Source organism: Anser cygnoides, chromosome 5 (genome assembly GCF_040182565.1).
Source record: "Anser cygnoides isolate HZ-2024a breed goose chromosome 5, Taihu_goose_T2T_genome, whole genome shotgun sequence".
In the NCBI taxonomy this organism is placed as follows: Eukaryota; Metazoa; Chordata; class Aves; order Anseriformes; family Anatidae; genus Anser; species Anser cygnoides.
The window spans coordinates 29,735,322-29,754,658 of NC_089877.1; the positions used below are offsets into that span (position 1 = coordinate 29,735,322).

The 19,337-nt window shown below is 49.5% G+C and overlaps 1 protein-coding gene across 3 annotated transcripts in view; it reads left to right on the forward strand.

The window, feature by feature from the left end:
* Window positions 1-10,054: 10,054 nt before the first annotated feature.
* The window catches only part of SUSD6 (sushi domain containing 6), an 81,741-nt gene continuing 72,458 nt past the window's right edge, over window positions 10,055-19,337 (forward strand). Inside the window, exons 1-2 of one of the 3 annotated variants that reach the window (XM_048064881.2) lie at window positions 10,055-10,282; window positions 16,052-16,138. The gene's annotated coding sequence lies outside the window, so the exon portion shown is untranslated. Of the gene's footprint in view, window positions 10,283-10,741; window positions 12,173-16,051; window positions 16,139-19,337 lie in introns of those variants that run through there. The other 2 variants (XM_048064879.2, XM_013174125.3) reach the window with 2 other exon arrangements.

The following is a 19,337-nucleotide window of genomic DNA, read 5'->3' on the forward strand; positions in this document are numbered from 1 at the left end:
GGCTGGGCCTGCGAGGGAGAAAGCGGTGGCGGGTGAGCCCGCGGCCCCCTTTGTCCCCCCGCCATGGCGCCAGGGATGGAGGGGATGGGGAAGGGCGCGAGGATGGGGACGGTGACCGGAGCGGGGATGCTGCGGTGTGCGGGGGTGTTTGGGAGCTCATGCAGGGGGGTGGCCGGAGTGCATGGGCTGGGGGTGCTGGGGGTCTCAGGTGCGTGCTATGACCGGGACCCCCGCACCCCACCCCACCACACCCGGGCTCCCGTGGGGGCGCGTGGTGATGGACGGGGGCGGTGGAGGAGAGGGGCTGGGCTGCGGGCAGGGCACTTTGTTCGGGCCGGGGGGAGGCTGAGCTGCGGGCGGGGGTGCCGGGGGGTGCCCGGACGGCTGCTGGGGGGCTTCGGGGGGTCCCCGCGGCGCAGGACGGAGCCCCTCGGGCCGGGCGCGGCACTCACCGGGCGGGCAGCCCCGCGCTTTGTCTCGGCGGCGGCGGCGGGGATCAGGTGGCCGGCGGTGGTGGCGGTGGCGGCGGTGGCGGCGGCTCCTCCATGGCAGCCGCGGGGCGGCGGCGGGCCCGGTGGCCGCCCGCAGGCTGCCCGCCCCGCGCTGCCCGCCCCGCGCTGCCCGCCCCGCGCTGCCCGCCCCGCGCTGCCCGCCGCAGCCCCGCCGCAGCCCCGCCGAGCCGCGCTCCCGCACGGGGGCGGGCACCGGGGGGACCCGCCCCGAAGCCCCCGCGCTGGGGCCGGCCGGGGGGGGGGGGGGGGGGGGCTCTCCTCGCGGCCCCCCCCCCCCCGCACGCCCTGCAGGGGTTTGTCCTTCGGGCGCCCTCCGGCCGTCCCCTTGGGAGCGGCGCTCCCGGGGCTGTGCCCCCCGCGTTTGCTGCCGGTGTAAGCAAGGACGAGGGGGTGCCAGAAGGAGGAGGGGGGCAGCGCGGCGGGACAGATGGCAAACGGGGCCCCGGGGGACGAAGGTGCCCGCCTTGGGGCACTTAGGGGATCTGTGTCAGAGCTGGGGCGGGGAGCGCAGCGCTCAAATTTCGGCGCAAAGCAGTTTGCGGCCACGACCCCCTGCCCTGTGGTGCGAATGCAAGCCACCGCTAGCTGCGGGGATGTGCCAGGACCGAGACGGAGGGCACCAGAGCGGTGCCGGGGGCAGCACAGCACCCGCCTGGAGCAGGCTGCTTGTGGTTACTTCACAGATCCGCTCTTACTACAGGCATCCGGGGCTCAGCAGAGGCAAAAATACCGCTCAGCACAGAGGGCATCATCGCTGGTTGTGGAGCTGCAGAGCATCTGTGCCACACAGTGGAGCAACTGGTTTTGTCAGGCAGAGGACAGCAGTAGCAAATGCACGTTAGCCACTGTGTTACCACTTCAGTGTTTTTCAGCAATCTGTCATTTAACTGCTAAGACACAACTTAATCTGCTTTGTTTCAATAAGGAAGGATGAGGCACTCACCAAGGGGCTTCCAGGATGGCCCAGGGCAAGGATAGAGAGCGACAGAAAGACCCAGGAAAGGGCTACGGAGTCCTCGTGAGAAAGCTGAGAGCTGCAGGCCAGTGGTGGTTTCATACTGTGTGGGCAAAGACTTTGAATCGAGCTCATCCCCAGTACCGATGGACGCACACAGTGATGATGCATCTGCAGTGAGTGGGCAAACTCCAGCAATGAACCATATTGACTTACCTAATTTCATTCATTCATCATCATCATAGTCTGTAGGGGACGGTTATAAAGCTTGGTGATTAGCTATGTGAAAAACCCTCAGGCCAGGCAACAGCTTTCTGCTGTCTGAAGAGCCCAGCGCACTGGCCGATGGCGCTAACCATTAATAGTAGCTGCAGCACAGCAGCTGTCGAGCCATGGTTGTGTTCCCCCTTTATGGAAAATATTGAGCTGGTAAGTGCGCATGCCAGGTAAGGTGAGGGTTTCTTGGGGCTTTTGGCAGGTTGCTGTTTCAGCCTGCAGCGGGGCTGCAGTTGGGCAAGGAAATCTTTCAGGTTTCCTTGTGGATCTTCAGGATTCCCCTAAGTGGTCTCCTAAATGCAATGGGAAGGGAAGTTATCAGGAGGTTTGAGAAGCAGGCAGATATGACTTTAGGAGACTTTAACACACACTGTCTAAACACAGAGTCATGTCCCCATCTCATCAGGATAAGGGAGACTTGGGATGGGGCAGGAGGAGACCTCTGGAGAAGCTGTAGAGGATCACTACATGACTAATGAGTCATTTTCCCCTACACACTTATAAACCCTAATTCTCTTTTGTTTGGAAATGAGAGAAATCTATGCATGCAGGCTGAGCAGTACTGTAAGGTTAGCCTCCTGCTTTAATAAGCAATTTCCTCCTTTGCATTGCTGTTAATGATAGCAAGAGATGCAGGGCAGTGGAAAATCGTGACTACAGATAGCGGAGGTGGAAATATTTATATCATGCTGACAAATTCTTCTGTATGCTCTTCATTGCACATGTATTAATCTTTTCCAGTCCAGCTTTAAAACTGCCTGTACCTGGGTTTTCCCCCAATCTCCTTGGGAGAGCTATTTCACAACCTACGAGAGCTCGTTGGTAAACTGTTATTAGCTACTTTCTGCTTCCGTTTTTCTTCTTTTTTTTTCATTTTATCTTCTCTTGTAAGTATTTTGCCTTTTTTTTTGGCTAAACACCTCTCTCCTGCTTGGGTTTGTGCCTTACAAATGTTTGTAAACCGTTTCCATATCCCCTCAGAGCCAAGGAAAACATATCCTCGCTGTGAACCGATTCCCCGTGGTTGTGCAACCAGCTATCGCCTTTCTTCTGAGCTCCTGCCAGCGCGTCAGGCCCTCCTGGCCACTGCTGCCAGTGGGCTCCTGTGGAGCAGCTGTGTACGCAGCCCTGGTGCCGGTGCGTTGCCTTTCTCCTTCTCACATCTCCCCTTCTCTAATTTGCTAGCTCCCCTAAGGCTTGCTCAGCACATTTGGACTGTTCCCCCCTCTGCGATAGGGATATTAGCTGGTGATTTTTTTCCTCCTTGCTAACTAGCTTTTGTTTTCCACATTGACTACTGTCTCCATCTGGTTTGCAATTTCTGCTTTCTTTCTCGTGTTGTTTAAACCGTTCCTGGGAGGACCCTGACCTAGCTATTGTGCAGCCACTCCAGCTCTCACCCTACTCTCTCCCATTCAGACTCCTCTTGGTTTTGCACCAGATCATTCCTGCTTCTTCCTGAGGTGACAGCCTTGGGGAGCAGAGTGTAAGAAGCGTGGGGGCAGCTCTTGCACCACTCCCAGAGACAGCAGAGCGTCTGCAGCACAGTCTTCCTCTGTCAGCTGGAAGCTTTACATACCAGTTCAAGACTTTCATGAGGCACTGAGGCTAAGGTCTTACCAATCCCCATCCCGATGACACATTTGATGCCTTCCCTCTAAACAGTCCCTTGCCACTTGCCTTCACCCTTTCCTTACAGTCCTACAGCCTGCCCACCCGAGTCATTTTGCAGCCCTGCTCTGAGCTAATGCTGAGCAAAAAGTCCTGCGAGACTTGTTTGGTAGCCAGGGACTGAAAGTCAACGTGCCAAAATGTTTTTGTGACAACCTGACAACAGGCAAAGTCTTCCTCCGGGAGATTTCAGTCCCATCTCCTTTTATCCTTTCCCATGCTTGGCCTCTTGTTTTCTCACTCCCTGCTTCTGCTTTGCTTGCAGACGTGCTACAAGCTGGCTTTCCTCTCCTCCGCAGGCGGCAGGATGGGTGTTTGCTTTCCTCCTGTTCCACAAACTGCCTGCCCACACGACGCAGGCAAAGCCTCCCTCCTGCCCTGGGTGGCAGGCACTTTTCTGCAGCCCCCCCGCCAGACTGTTGCAAACCAACTGCCCCAAGCTGAGGAATCATCCCGACTGCTCGTAGCCCAGAGGCTCTGCTTCATGCTGTCATCTGTGGCTGGCCCTCAGCCATTTTACTTGTCCCTAGGGAAATGGAGCCTCTGGCTGGACAGATGCACAGAACAGGGACACGGAAAAGAGATGGGGCATGAGGGGGTAGCTGGAGACAGCGACATATGGTGGGACACTGTGCGGAGCCACCGCCAGCAGCAAAATGTTTGGCAGCCACTGGGGACAGACTTGTATTACAAATACAGTGTCTTTCCCTGTAATGTAAAGCTGGAGTCTAAGGCTAGCATGTAAGCTGTGCTGATGGTGAGTTGTTAATAGCGTTCATCTTGTTGGGTAATGCTACAATGTGCTGTTTGGTGTCATCTCTGCTCCAGAAAGCGTCTAACTGAGGATCTTACTGGTGCTTTTTGGGGACGCGCCGAGCAGCTGCCTACCTGGCTTTGTGCAGGTTTGGCACACCTGCAGTCATCTTTGTATTTGGGTACAACCTATGCAGCTACCTGGGCTGCGTGAGAAAATATGGTAGGCTGGCAGACAGAATTTTGAAAATGAAGGAAAAGTCTTTGTCACTGCATATTTCCATGGAAACAAGTATAGATGTGGGAGTAGGTTTTATTTGCTTTTGGGGATATTCCGCTGCCAGGGGCTATTTTTGGAGAAATTAGAATACTGGCGTGTTTTGGACCAAACCAAATTGGAGATGATGACGCTGACCCTCGTGCATCCAGTTCTCCTGGTCAGGCTCAGCTTGCTATGGAGAGCTCACAGTCATGAGGGTGTTATGGTGTGCCTGCACATAGTGAATCACGGAGGATAGATTTTCCCCAAGGTCATAGAGCAGACTGAAGATGCGGCAAACAAATAGATGAATCACTCAGAAATGAGTGTGAGGATGTCTAAAGGACTGTGTTATGCGAGAGGTCAGAGTGCACCACTGGAGTCCCTACGGAAATTCTGTGGTTTGCTTTTTTCATTAGAGAAAAGGCAAACTTTTCTGCTGAGTTTTATTAATTTTAATGTTCACCAAAATCCAGTTTGGACAGACCTCACTGTACCATGTGCAGAAATATCCGTACTGTAGGCAGGGCTGTAGTGTGGCACTTAGTTTTGGGCAGGGAATGCCTTTGTGGTGGTGGTGTTCAGCACCTAGTGCAAGGGGTTTCTGATCCCTGATTGGGGTCCTACCACTATTGTAACCCCGTTACTGCTAAGATTAGTGGCAAGCATTGACTCCAAACTGTCTCTAATAAGCATGAGCTATTGAGTATAAAATCAACAGGAATAATGCACGTTAACTCCGGTTACATTTTCAAGCTGAAGCTGAAATGCAATTCCATTCCATTCATTTAATTGAAAACTGTTGTTTTTGAGCAAATGATCAGTCTTCCACGCTGTTTCAGTTTCTAAGCTGTGCTATTTATTCTAGCACAGCCTGGAAATCACAACGTGAAACTATTGAAGAACAGTGAAATATGACATTGCTGGTGACATTCTTCAGGGGGAGCAAAATGCTAAGTGTAATCAAGGAGAATAAACTGTTAGATTAAGACTGGAGATTTTAAATTGTTTTACTTTTAATTAATCTCAGGTGTTTATTAGCCCAATAGTAAAAGATTCTTTCTCTCCTTCCTGTATGATATCTACCTTGACCATGGCACGGATTTTATCGATTAGGTATATTTCTCTCATATCTCCAGGGCAACTGCAAATATATTCCTTCCCTCCTTCCTCCCCTTACAGAAGCCACCACCAAAACATAATTTTCCATGGTATAGTATTTAATGTCCCGGTCTAAATATGAGCTAATCATGCATTCCTAGATTAGTCTTGCCTAACGGTGCATTGCCAAGGAGCTCGGAGGCAGCAGGAGGAGATTTGCCACTTGCTGCTGCTCTCATCCGGGAGTGAAGGGCAGCAGAGTCAGGAGTTGGGAGCTGGCCCCTTCCTCACTTGGTCAGGTGTATAGCCACGCATACGGAGTGTACCGGGGTCGCGCTCAGCCTGCGTGGATGTAAATTATGGCCTGAGGAGAAAGGCAAAGAAGTGTTAAGCCTGTGATGCCTGCCTGCAGAAGTCAGGAGAAAAGAAAGAAAAATATCACACTCACAGGGGCAGAGTGATCACACGTAGGCAGTCACATCACACGCCCAGAGATGCAGTCGCCCAGGGCAAAGCTGCCCCTGCTGATAAAACACTGGTTAACGAGAACCGGAGCTACCAAGTCTTCCTTGACTACAGCCAAAATAGCACTGAGGGGTAAACTCCAGCAGTACTTCTGGTTAATTACAGACTAATGTCCTGCCACCCGAGTCCCACGTCACCAAAACCTCCTGGGGAAAGGAAACCATTCCACCTGAAAAGTGAGAGACTGCAATGGCATACAGTGCCAAATAGATTTTTCTTTACTATTGGACTGGTACCTGGGAATAAAGCCAGCTGGAAGACCTCTGGAAGGAAATCTTCTTAACCCTGACCATGCTTGCAATCAGTTTTTATGCCAGATTTAGTCTCAGGAAATATGAGAATCAGTGGACGGTTGTTTTAACATACAGCTCTGCAGCTTAAAAAGTGCTGAGTTTTTATCGAAAGAAAATGAAGGTTTACCGCTTCCTTGAGGTATATAGAGTCACTATATGTAGCCAAATGGTGCAAGGTCATGTGGAAAGGACAGATGAGAATCCAAGAAGTTAACAAATGTCCCATAACAAAAATCTACTCTGTAACAGAAAAATATTTACAACTATACTTCATTTTGAAGAAGAATAAATCAACAGATGCTGACTTTTTAATTATGGTTTTTTGATAAAAGGAGAACCTGTGAGTAAACTGGGTGCTTTTCACAGGAGAACCTGAATGCGTAGTTCTCATTGTAAAGAAGGAAGGGTTTAGGGTGATGGGTAGTAGACAGGGACAGATTCAGTCCTTTGCTTTGTCACTTTGCCTAAATAAACGCTATGACTGAATATCTTTGGGGATCTGGGCCTCCCTCTTCCATCTTTAAGTAGGAATAATAGCACCTTCCCTAAGAGGTGCATAGCCAAAGTGATAGTGAAGTTGTCTGTTACATATATTAGATACATTTGGCAGTGGGATCTCAAATGGTTGGAAGGTAATTTAAATTAATCACAGGACTTTACACTGAAGGGGATCTTGTCCTTCACCTTCTTTGAAACAGGGTCCTACAGACAAGCAGAAGGGGTTCTAGCACACAGGCAATGATAGAACTACAAAAATTAGCCTCTCTTGCTGGAAATACCAGTGCTATTGAATGAATAGTAGAGGGGGTAAAAGGGATATATTCCAAGAAGAGTTTCATAGTATTGGTATTTCACCTACATGTGTATCTAGGCCAGATTCTGCAGTTTCTCTGCTTACACCAAGTTTCAGTGGACTCACTTTTTGTTACACCATTTTTTCCTCTAACTCACATGTTTTTTAGTGCATTGTGGGGATGGGATTCATGAGATGGTGCCAAATGAGCTGGTAAAGGCCCATGAACACCGTGTGTTATTCTGGCATTAGGAAATCCTGCAATCAAACTCCGATGTCGAGAAAAATTAAATGAAGTTTGAGATGGTGGAGGTAGGTAGGATGATCAGAGAACCAATAGGCTAGCCTTAGGAAAGTGTCCTGTTAGTGTCCTAACAGAGATCTTTGAAACAAGACCTCTAAAAACGAAATCTGAGGCAGGATGTGGTAGATCTTTAAAAATCCACAGGGGAACAGACAACTTGTTCATGCAGTGCCTTTAATGCATCCCGCATTTTGCCGTGCTAACCCAGAGGCATGTCACAGCCACCCTCAGAAATGCAGGCTCTGAAGAAGCTGCTGCCCTGAAAGCTGGCGTGGTTTGGTTGTTGACTTCAATGCGAACAAGACCTACAGGAAACTCCCTTTTCCTTGCTCTGAACATTTAGCCCTTAAGTGAAGTGGAATTAATACCATTGTGCTGAGTGGCTTGAATCTAGCACAACTGGAGCAGAAGTCAATTTGCTGTATTTGAAAGAAAATTAATTAAGGCCTCGTTTGTTTCCCTCAGAGAAAAAAGCTCTGGGTAGTTTCCAGGAGAGGATTTTCTTCCAGGCTCCTTCGGTTCAGGCCTCTCCGTACATGACAAGCGTTGCATGGCTCCAAGCCCCACGTCCCTAGGGGCTCTGGGGCTGCGAGCTGGGCCTTGCTGCAGCACCCTCCTGGATATGAGGTTCTCTCTTTTGCATCCTTTCTGAACAGCTGGAGTGCCTGCCCTGAGTATTAAGAAACGAGCGGTGCCCTGCTGAACATGAAGAGCGTCTGCAGGCTCCATCATGGGATCCAGGCCGTGCTCCCCCTTCCTGGGGCTGGGCTGGGGCTGCCAGCGGGACCATGACCGCTGGCCCGGGCATGAGTTCCTGCTTCAATCGCTGTGACCTGCCCGTGGTGTCGGCTGCCCACGGGCTTCATGTGCTCAGCTAGTGAAAGTGGAGCGCTTTGGGAAAAGTGCCCTCCTGTGCTCCACATGGTGCAGGTGAGAGCCCTGGGCGCTCATCGGCCGCCTGGCTGCCCGGCACTGTGCCGCCTCGGCTGGTACTGAGCCGTGGTGTGAGGGGGCTGCCGGGGGACATGGGCCTTCCCCAAGGCCAGGGGCAGGTGCTTCCTGTTGAATTCCTCTGGAGCATCAGCTGCTGGCTGAAAAAATGCCTTTACCATGGTCAGACACTGGAACAGGCACCTTGGTGAGCTGGCTGATGCCCCGTGCCCGTCAGTGGCCAAGAGGTGTTTGGACAATGCCCTCAGTAATGTGCTGTAACTCCTGGGCAGCCCTGAGGTGATCAAGCACCTGGATTTGATGATCTTTGAAGGTCCCTTCCAAGTGAACTTCTCTGTTCTATTCTCAGCGATCTTCCTTAGTGAAATTGGCATTGTCCTTCAATGCAGCCACTGTTTACATTGCTCACCCTACAGCAGCGCCTGTGGATTTCCGAGCACTCTGCACCTGGCTGTAATGTAATGTAATTTTGAAGGTCCCTTCCAACCAAACTATTCTATTGTTATCCTATCCTATCCTATCCTATCCTATTTCTACTCTACTCTTGTAGTCCATTCTATTCCATTCCATTCTGTTCTTATTCTATTCTATTCTATTCTATTCTATTCTATTCTATTCTATTCTATTCTATTCTATTCTATTCTATTCTATTCTATTCTGTTCTGTTCTATTCTGTTCTGTTCTGTTCTATTCCGTTCTGTCCTGTCCCATTCCATTCTAATTCCATTCCATTCTATTCTACTCTTATTCCATTCCATTCCATTTTATCCTATCCTATCCTATCCAATCCTATCCTATCCTATTCTTATTCCATTCTATTCTATTCTACTCTATTCTATCCCATTCCATTCCGTTCTACTCTATTCTACTCTATTCTACTCTATTCTACTCTTATTCTATTCCGTTCTGTTCTGTTCTATTCTATTCTATTCTATTCTATTCTATTCTATTCTATTCTATTCTATTCTGTTCTGTTCTGTTCTGTTCTGTTCTGTTCCGTTCTGTCCTGTCCTGTCCCATTCCATTCTAATTCCATTCCATTCTATTCTACTCTTATTCCATTCCATTCCATCCTTTATCCTATCCTATCCTATCCTATCCAATCCTATCCTATCCTATTCTTATTCCATTCTATTCTATTCTACTCTATTCTATCCCATTCCATTCCGTTCTACTCTATTCTACTCTATTCTACTCTATTCTACTCTTATTCTATTCTGTTCTGTTCTAATTCTATTCTATTCTATTCTATTCTATTCTATTCTATTCTATTCTATTCTATTCTATTCTATTCTATTCTATTCTATTCTATTCTATTCTATTCTATTCTATTCTATTCTATTCTATTCTATTCTATTCTATTCTATTTCTTTTCTATTTCTTTTCTATTTCTATTTCTATTCTACATTCCACTCCACTCCGACGCTGGGAACGGCACAGCGACCTACACGGCTGGGTGTGCCAACGCAGCGAGGCAACTCCTGCTCTAAAAGACCTTAGTTTATGCAGAAAACAAAACACAACCACAAACAAAACTCCCCGGGGGGCTCCTTTAAGCCTTCCCCCCCCCCCCCCCCCCCCCCGCCGCGCGTCAGGCCCCGCCCCGCGCGCCGCCGGCCGGCGGCGCGCGGGGCGGGGCCTGGCGCGCGGCGGCGCGCGGCGGCGGCGGGGCGGGACCTGGCGGCGGCGGCGGTGTCGTGGTCGCGGGTCGGGTCCGGTCCGGTCCGGGAGGCGCGGCCGCCCTGCTCCAGCCCCAGCCCCAGCCCCGCGGCCTCCGCCGGGGCCCCGCCGCCCCTCGGCAGCGCCCCGGTGAGCGGGGCCGGGAGCGGGAGCCGTGGCCGTGCTTCCTTCCTTCCTTCCTTCCGAGGCGGGAGCTGCCTGCCGCCGGGGTAAGAGGTGGGGACGCGCGGCTCGGTTTAATCACGGAGGTTTGCCTCGGGGGGGACCGGGCGCGGGGGGTCTCGCGGCGCCCTGCGGGCGGTTACGTAACCGCCGGGCTGTCACCGGTCGGCCCCCGGGAGAGCGGCGGCGGGGGGGAAAAGTTTTTGCACGGGCGGCGGCCGCCTCGTTCGTTCGGCGTGCGCTCGGCGCCTGGGTCTCCCCCAGAGCCTGTGCCCTCCGCCGGTGCGCGCCTCCTCCTCCTCCTCCCCTCCCGGGCTGCGCCGCAGGCGGCGGGCACCGGCTCCGTCCTGCGTCAGGGGAGGACGGTGCCTCCCCTTCGGCGGCCGCTTTTGCGCTTCTCTTTTGTTCCTCCCCGTTCCCTTTCCTCTCCCCCCCCCCCGACCCGAGCAGAAGCCGAAGCGATCTGGCGGCAGACCCCGGAGGTGGCGGGGAGAGGGGGCTCTCCCCGGCGTGCGCCTCTAGGTAGGGCTCGCCCGGCTCCATCCGAGGCACGCCGAGCGCCGGGGCTGCAGGCACCGCCGCTTTTGGCCCCCCCACCTCCTCCCCAGGTGTCTTATCGGAAGCCTCTTTGCGTGTCCGGCCCCTCCGTGCCACGCTGCGTTTGCCCCCGTTGCTGCGCGGGGACGGTGATTCTTCCCGGCGTTGCGGTCGGGCGGCCGGTTGTGGCACTGGCAGTCCTGCAGGTCCCGCTCCGGGCTTCTTATGACTTGCGTGCTGCTGCCGGTGAGGGTTTTGTGAGCAAAGCTTCGAGAAGAAAATAAACTTCCTTCTTGTTGGGAGGCTCGTCTGCCCTATGCAGCCCGCTTGCCCGGTTACATAAACGAGCGTTTTACGGGCCGGTAGAGAAGGGAGCGCTGCCTGGAAGGAGGAAGGCATGTTTCTTTAAGGGGGAGCTGGAATGAAGGAAATGTGCCTGGAAGACCTGTAACGTAATCCGGCTGCCTTTTTCTGGCTGGCTTTTAAAGCCGAAGGTGGCTGTCATCGCTTCATGGCATTGCACCTCCTCGTAGAGCAAAGTAGCACATGGCAGCGAAGCCACGACCTCATCCTGGAGCGGTCCCTGTAAAAACCCGGTTGCCCTCGTGCTGCTGCTTTCAAAGGTTTTAGCATATGCAGATGCTTCAAAGCCTGGGAAAGTAATGACCTGTAAGCTGAAATTTCCCAGCTGCCTTACGGGTAGCCGGGGCTTCGGTTCTGCCACCTTCTCGCTGCTGTCATGCAAATCGGCCACCTGTGGTCTTTGGGGAGGGCCCGGTGTCCTTGAGCTGCTCACTTCGCTGCCTCTGCCGAAACAGCTCCCAGGCAGCTACCAGCAGCGTGCATTTAGCGCAGCGCGTGAAGGTGGGCTGAAATGGCTGCTGGGGCTCGCAGGAGCTGCTGGGGGAACCGGCAAGCAGTGGGTACCGAAGTCACTGGAGGTTTGTCCTGCCTGCAGTGTAGTGGTTTTGACGGGATTAGTTCCGTCCTCTGATCACGCCTGCTTCCAACTGCTTTATTCCTGCCCGGAAAATTGCTTTGGCTCTCAGTAAGAGCTATCTGTAGTGGTCTTAACCTCAGCTGCTTAGCTGTGCAGCTCCTTAGCTGCTTGGGTTTCTGTCTGCGGCTGTTCCCCTTGCATCACTTCTCCTTTTTATCACCGTATTTGCTCACACCACACCTACCGGCTGCCCCGCCACCCAGATGCGTCTCTTGTTCTGCTTTTGTGAGAAAACAGATGTAAGCTGCTGGCCCCCGTCAGCGCAGGGAGGTTTCACACAGCACCCGGAGTCTGTGTCGGGCCACCGCTGTCTTTTTTATTTTTCCTCCTTTCTTCCTTTGTATTTGTTCTCGCTAATCTGAGACCTTCCCAGAGCAGCCTGCAAGGATCTGCGTGAAAGGTCAGTTTCTCGCAAGTCTCCTTCCTCCAGCGTTTTCCAGCCTGCTTCCTGCTGATCTCTCTGCCTGCTACGGGGGCTCCCCGTGGCCGCTGAGCCCCGGTGGGCTGCAGCACCAGCTGATCCCAGCTCATCGGGCTTCTACAGGCTGCCCTCCTGAAAGATTTGGGGGCAGGGGGCAGCAGGGGTGGATTGCTGCTTTAGGAGCACGTCAGTAGAGACATGCGGGTGTTTCCTAGAGCAGGAAAGGGGAAGACTTAATGCATGTGTAGCAAAGATGTTTGCCCGTAGTGTGGTATCAGTCGCAGTGGATTTCTCTTGCCAGAAATACAGTAGTCTCTAATTACGTTTATCCAACCATCGTGACAAGTGTCAGGTCTCTCGAAATGCCATCGTACGCATTTAATCTGTTTTGAAGCTGTTATGGGTGCAAATGGAATTACTCCAGGTGCAGTGATTTAACCCCCAGTATAGGGGTGGTAGCTGGGGACAGGTAGGTGACTTCAGCGAAGCGCTCTGTCTTTCAGTCCTTCTGTGTAATTCACTAGGCTTTGCCTGACGGTATTTTCCTTGACTCTGCTAGCAGGCTTCCTTGCTGAGCAGAGTTGCAAAAGGTGATCGTAAGCTTAACCAGTGGAGACACTTGTTGTAAATTTCAGGAATTGAGCTTCTGTGTGTAGCAAGAAATATTTGCAGCAGCGTTTGTGTGCTGTTTGCTTTGGTACCAGCAGTGGAAACTGGTGCTCTCGCAGGAAGTGTAATGTTTTTTTCACTCTGTGCTGCAGGCTGCAAGCAGGCTGCTTTCAGACAGAGCCGAGTGATGCTAATAAAGAGAATTTTTCTTGTGGTAATGCCCGGAGCATTCTTTGGGAACGTGTAGCTTCCAGGCTGACCCGTGCATTTTTTTTTTCCTTTGAAGGCTCCCAAAGACCAGTGACAGCCTGGCCTGTTGTTTGCTTCCTCATACATTTGTTTCAAACCGATGGTATTTGCGATAATTCAAGACAGTTTAATAAGGAGGGTCATGCTATAGAAGAGCTGCAGGATCAGAAGTTGGAGGTATAAAACTCCTACCTCTTGCCCTTGGCTTCCGCTGCCCCCTTCCCCCAGCTTCTGGCTTTCTCTGCTGAAGCTCTGAACAATGGGCAGGCTCTGAAAGTGGAGCACGCACTGAGAACCTTCTCCTCAGCAAAAAGGATCAATGTGTCTCGTGTCACTCTGGTGATTCCCCAAGGGAAATGGCGAGCCTGGCAGCCAGCCCACCCAGCCGTAAATTCCCTTCCCTGTTGCAGGCGAGCAGTAAGTGGCAGGGGATGTTCGTCCCCGCCGCAGCCGTAACCTGCTAGGCAAGGTGAAATCCAGCCTCTGGAGGTGGTAGGAGCAGGGTAAAGGGGAGCTGCCTTCTGGAAGCCTTTGGGGGAAACACTGCATCGTATTTATGCTGTGAACTAGAACGGCTTTTGGTCCAGTAATGTAAACTCACTTGCTCTGTGAATGACTTTTGCTCGTAGATGCTTGAACTTGCTAGGCTGAAGCGTGCTCCATTTTAACCTCCTGCTCAGAAGTGAAGTGGGTTTAATACCATCTCTGTCCTTAGCTTACACTTCTTCAAAATGGTTCTGGATTTTTTTTAAAACTTTAAAACTGTTTACGTTTTCCCTCAACTCATTTTCCCGTTGGTTTGTAGTTAAACGTTTCTGTGGTTTGCTGCTGCTCCTGGTTGTCTCTTGCATTGTTTTAATGGGGCTTTGTAATAAAGTGAGCGGGAATTGAAGCAGTCTCTGATCAAACCCAAGTTTGAGTCTTGCTTAGGGATGAAGATAGGTGAACAAAGAAAATTGCTTTGGAATATTGGATCGCTCTGCAGGACCGTAAGGGAACTTATATTTTAAGAGGGAAATCCTGTTGATATTTTGGTCTTTTAAAAAAATCTGATTTCTGTAAGTGAGCTTGAGAGAGTGATGTTCTTATGCTGTAAAAAAAAAAAAACACAGACCTTTCAATAGATGATTTGAACCTTGTTTCATTTTCAACAGTAGCTGTTAAGGTAGCTTTCTTTGAAAGGACCTGTAACTTGTATGTATAGTTCTAAATTAATTAAATGCTTGAATGTCCTTAATCCTTTTAAAATGTTCGTGATTTTTTTCTTCGTAAATAACTTCTGAAAAGCTCTCAAGGAATAGATACTGAAGCACCCTGCCCTGATACAGTCACATCAAAACCCCTTTAAGTGAGGAGAGAGGGGAAAAAAAAAAAATGTAAAGTGGGTATGTGTTGCTCTCTAATGATCCCAGATGTGAAAGAAAATTGATGTGCAGTGAAGAAGACTTAACAGTAATTTATCCTGTGCTGCGTGTGAGTACATCATACTTGAAAGCTGAGGCAGAAACTGCTGCAAAAATAGGCTGTACAGGTTTTCCCTCAGTGTCGGTACGTGGCCTGAGGAGAACCCCTTCTGTACCGCGACACGGGCCTGCGAGGGCGACTGACGTCTCTGCTTAAAAAAGAGAAGTGCAGAAAGTCCAGAGCATCACTCTGAGGGTATAAAACCTTCACTCCGGGGGTGTGAAACCTTCACTTGCCCACCTGCTGCTGCATGTGCCACTGATGGCCCGGTGGCTGCACGTGGGGGGACCACGCTTTGAACCCAGCTCCTCTCCAAGGGCCCCTCGCTCCTTTTGAAAGTGTAGAAGGGGCATCCTGCTTGCTTCAGGAGGTGAAGGCTCCTGCTTCTCCCGTAATTAAAATATAACGGTATGTCCTTATAAAACTACAGCGTCATTGCAAAAAGCTGTGTGATCCTGAAATGCTGCAAGCTGCTTCTGGGATGTGCAGTAAAAATATGCTGGAAATTTGAGAGCAAAGGCTGTAAAACCGTACAACTCTACTAATAGAGATCTGTTCTTTTTCGTGGGTATGGGGAGCTGGGCTGTATGATCAGGGGTTGTGTGTTTTGGTAAGCTTATGGTAACTTGAGTGAGAGACACGAAGAGGAGCTCGCTAGGCTTGCTTTTAATTTCATTAGCTGTGGGACCAGCTCCAGTCAGCTTCTGGTTTGCTGCAGGACTTGCATGCTTCTGAAACTCACTAAGTTGACATTTAAATAATGTCACGTTTCATTAAATAACGGGACGTTTAACAAACAAGATCTTTAAGCAGACGAGGCAGAAATTGCTTCTTCCAGCTGCAGAGCTTTTACTTTCGCTTTTGGACACTCAGCTTGCCCAGGTCACCCTCAGATGCTGCGCTTTCCAAAGCAGAGAAAGTTTCCTGGTCACCTTATTCATAACCACCTTTTCTTTTCACCTCTTTGAAATGTTAGTATTAATCCTAAAATAAAAGGGTGGGGGGATAAGACACTGTAAGTTACGCCTGTGTTTTTCTGGTTCCACAGAAGTAAATATCCTTTCTTCTGCGCTTGTTTGAGAAGTACGTGCGATTTGTGGTCACTCCTTTTTTTCATTTGTAGAAGTGTGTGTGTGTATCTGGTAGCTGGACTTGACGCAATTCTAGTTTATGTATTTTGGGTAACCTTTCTCAGAAGTTTCAGTCCCATCAAAAAAAATTCATGAAGCTTGGATACTGCTGAAAAACTTCTTTCAGTAACTCTCTGCTGTGATCCATTCCCCTCCTGAGGTTTTTAAATGGGTTGTGTGAGGGTGGTGTTGAACGTGCTTTGTGTGTAACTTCTGCCGTAAATCTCAAACCCAGGTAAGAATTTTGTGGGTAATGCCTGAATCAAGCATATCTGCTTGCCTGTGTCCTAAAAACATAATAGAACTGCTTCTACCCACAGCTTTGTGACTCTTTTATGTGCCAGGGCCCTTCTTATCCCTGATATATATATTCATAGCTGATACTTACTTTTTTGTGCATTCCTAGGTGTGCGAATCAACCTATCATCACGGAATCATCGCTTTTATCATACTGACTTGACAACTGTTGGATGCCAGCTTGTGTCAACACCAGGTAAGATGAAAGTTAATGTGCTTACTTTTTTTTCCCCCCTTTGCTTTTTAAACTTTTGTCCAAATGCAGGTGACTTTTCCCTAGAGTAAAGTCACGCTGTGCTGCCTTCCATATTCTTCTACTGTGACGAGACATCCGCGTGCTGCTAGCGTTAGTTCCTGTTTCGAAATCTAGTGTTCTGAAATGCCTTATTAGGAACAGACTCCTTTATAGACTAGCCATGCCTCAGACTTTTTCCTGATACCTCTGTAACCTGTTTTTTATGCTGTTTGGCTATCACAACTATCACAAGATGTTTTTTTCCTGGTGTTCTTTACCCCTTACCACTCCTTGGCTTTATTCTAGAAGCTGTTGACCTCCTTTGTCTTCTAGAGTTAACCGTGCATGATAAGCCACCTGTACTATCTGATCTTTTCCATAGAACAAAAAATGTTTTTTTTTTGTGTGTGTGTGTATGCCTGCTTCCAAATGCTATCCTTGAAAAGCTATCACTGAAGGATTTTTTTTTTTTTTTTTGTGAATCAGTGGCAAGAAACTACCTGGGTATGTCTTTCAAAGAACTAAACGTCAAGCTGTTCTTTGGACCTTACCCTTTGGACTTCTTTTTTTTAAGAGAAGGGATGTATATTGAGCAGGGGGGAGTAAATCCCTCTAATGCTTTCAACAAGGTTATTATTCAGTACTCTAGGAGAGTCCTGGTGCTGAGGGAACTAATGTGAGCCTTTGTCCTGATGCTAATAAGAATAGGGATAATTCCTCCTGTTGCCCCCTCTTCCCCCAGATCCTGCTAGCAGTGATAAGGCATTAAGTTCCTCGGCTACCTCTTGCTGTGCTGGCCTGTTGTCCTTGTTTCCTGCAACAGCTACCTTGAGTGCAAAGGCTTAACTTGAGTTTTGAGGGGTCTCGCTAGGAGCGCTCATTGAAATCTGTAGAGATTTTCTGGATGCTCCCGAGAGGTACTTGTACACTTCACTTAAAGACACATCTTGGTGGATGCGTGTGTTTATTTTTCATGTTGTTGTGTGAGAAAATAGCTTTTCGTTGATGAAAGATATATTGGGCTTGAACGTAGCGGCATCCTTTGCTACATGTTGGAACATGTGACTGAAAAAATGCAAGTAGGCACGTAGGTGAAACTTAGAAGGCATTTTTCCTTTTATCTCTTTCCTCCTTCCTTGGCAAGAGCAAACAGGTATTGTTTTTGAATACCCTTAAAGAGACTAACTTTTGATCATGACTCCAAAGGCCTCTGAGTTTTTCTAGGAGGAATGTATATGCAAGCTATATATTGTTTTATTTTACTTACGTATTTTATGTTTATGTATTTATGTTTATGACAATGATCTTCTCCCAGTCTAAAGATTACCTGCGTAGCAGTAGAGAGAAGAACTTATATGCCAGGCATATAGTGAAATACGACTGCATTTAATTTAACAGAAAAATAGTTTACTAAAAACCATGCCTTTTCACCAACTTCTGTTTGTGGCTATGGGCAGGAGGTTGTAGTGAAGACACTGGATAGGGCTGGTGTGGAAGGTCAGACAAAGGCATTAGGAAAACAGCTTGCAGATCAAGAAAGGAAGGGTTGAAGTGTACCCAGTTAGCCTCCTTAGCCTTTTCTCAGCAGTACAAAGCTGAAGGTAAGATCATCTTTGTGCTTCTAAAAGCAAGTCTCCTAGCACAGCTGCTTGGTTTGTGATAGCGGGTTCTCTGGGGATGGTTGGTGACAATCCTCAGCGGATAATCTGTCCTGAGTCCGGCTGAGCTGGCCTTCTGGTGAATTTGTAAGGGGGTTTGCTGTCTTTCACTAGGGACTCTTCTCCCTGCAGAGTGTTTTGAGACCCTCTTTAGTGTCAGTATTGAATAGCGGGACAGGAGGGATTTAGACAGGCTAAAGAGCTTCCCCAGAAGACAGAAACCGAGTGCATCCGCTCAGCTAGCAGATGCGTATCAGCCCAGTGTTTTGTTTTGATGGAGCTTTTTTCTTAAATGCAGAATTGGAAAGGCATGAAGTGATGAATCTGTCTTTTCAAACTGCATGTTTTTGGGCTATGCAGATGAAGTCTAGGTAAGCTGAACTCAAAGCATGTGAAAGAGTACTGGGGGGGAGAGAGAAAAGCATCTTCTGATGGGGCCTATCTGAGGAGACTGATTTAAACCGTTTGGGGCTGGGAGTCCAGAGCCAAAAAAAAACCCTTACTTTTTGCTAGTGACTGTACACAGGTGAGGAGCCCAATGTGGCTCCCTGAAGTGAACTTGCATGGAAGCATTAGCTGCAGGAAGAGGTTTATGAGCACTTCCAAACAGGAATTTTTCTTTGTTCGATTCTGTTGACCTTCTGATGCATATGTGTGGCTGGGCTTTATCTTCTTTTCTTTACTCTCAGTTGGCCTTTGCAGGGCGTTTCCTGTGAATGAGAGCCCTGTGCTTACAGTTATTAATCTTCTATCGCTTCTCAACGCAATGTTCGTCTTGTATGGTACAGAACAGTCATCCTGAAATGGGGTGGAGGTGTGTGAGAGAGAAAGAACTTGAGGTTGCAGTGCAGAAGACAGGATTCCTCTTTCCTGTTATTTTTACCCTGTGAAGTGAGAACAGAAGGGAGATTGCAGAAGCATTTCTGAACAGACCCTGTTCAGAGTTTCCCATAAGGCCTCGGATGCTCTCTAGCCTGCACTTACATGTCTGTTCCCCCCGTGTCTGCTCTATCAGTGTGGGACATGGAAAGCCTAACGCCCAAGTGTGTGTATCAGTGCTGTCTGCTCTGCTGTGGGCTGGTGCATACCATCCCTCCATATATACCTACAGACTCTTCTTGGTTTTAATTTTTCATCCGTATTTATCCCTTACTGGGAAGCTAGAGCTTTTAATTAGCATAGTTTAGCTATTAGCTAACACGTCGAGGGTCAAGGTGGGTGGTGATACGTGTCTCACCTCACCTCTGGGTGGGAGGTGGGACTCAGCACGACCTGAGGGTGCTATTTCCCCTCCAACTTGGGTGGGGAATCGTGCTCCTCATTTGTATGCTCCCTAAAATGAGCTGTGGTGAGGCAGCCTGGGTTCATGTGAGTTGTATAGCTTGACTTGCTTCTCCTTTACAAAGAGGGGTCCTTCACATAAAGGTGCTTGGGGGAATGGGTGTCACCCATGTCCTTGCTGTGTCTGTTCAAAGAAAGCAGCAGTATGGTTGGTCTGCCAT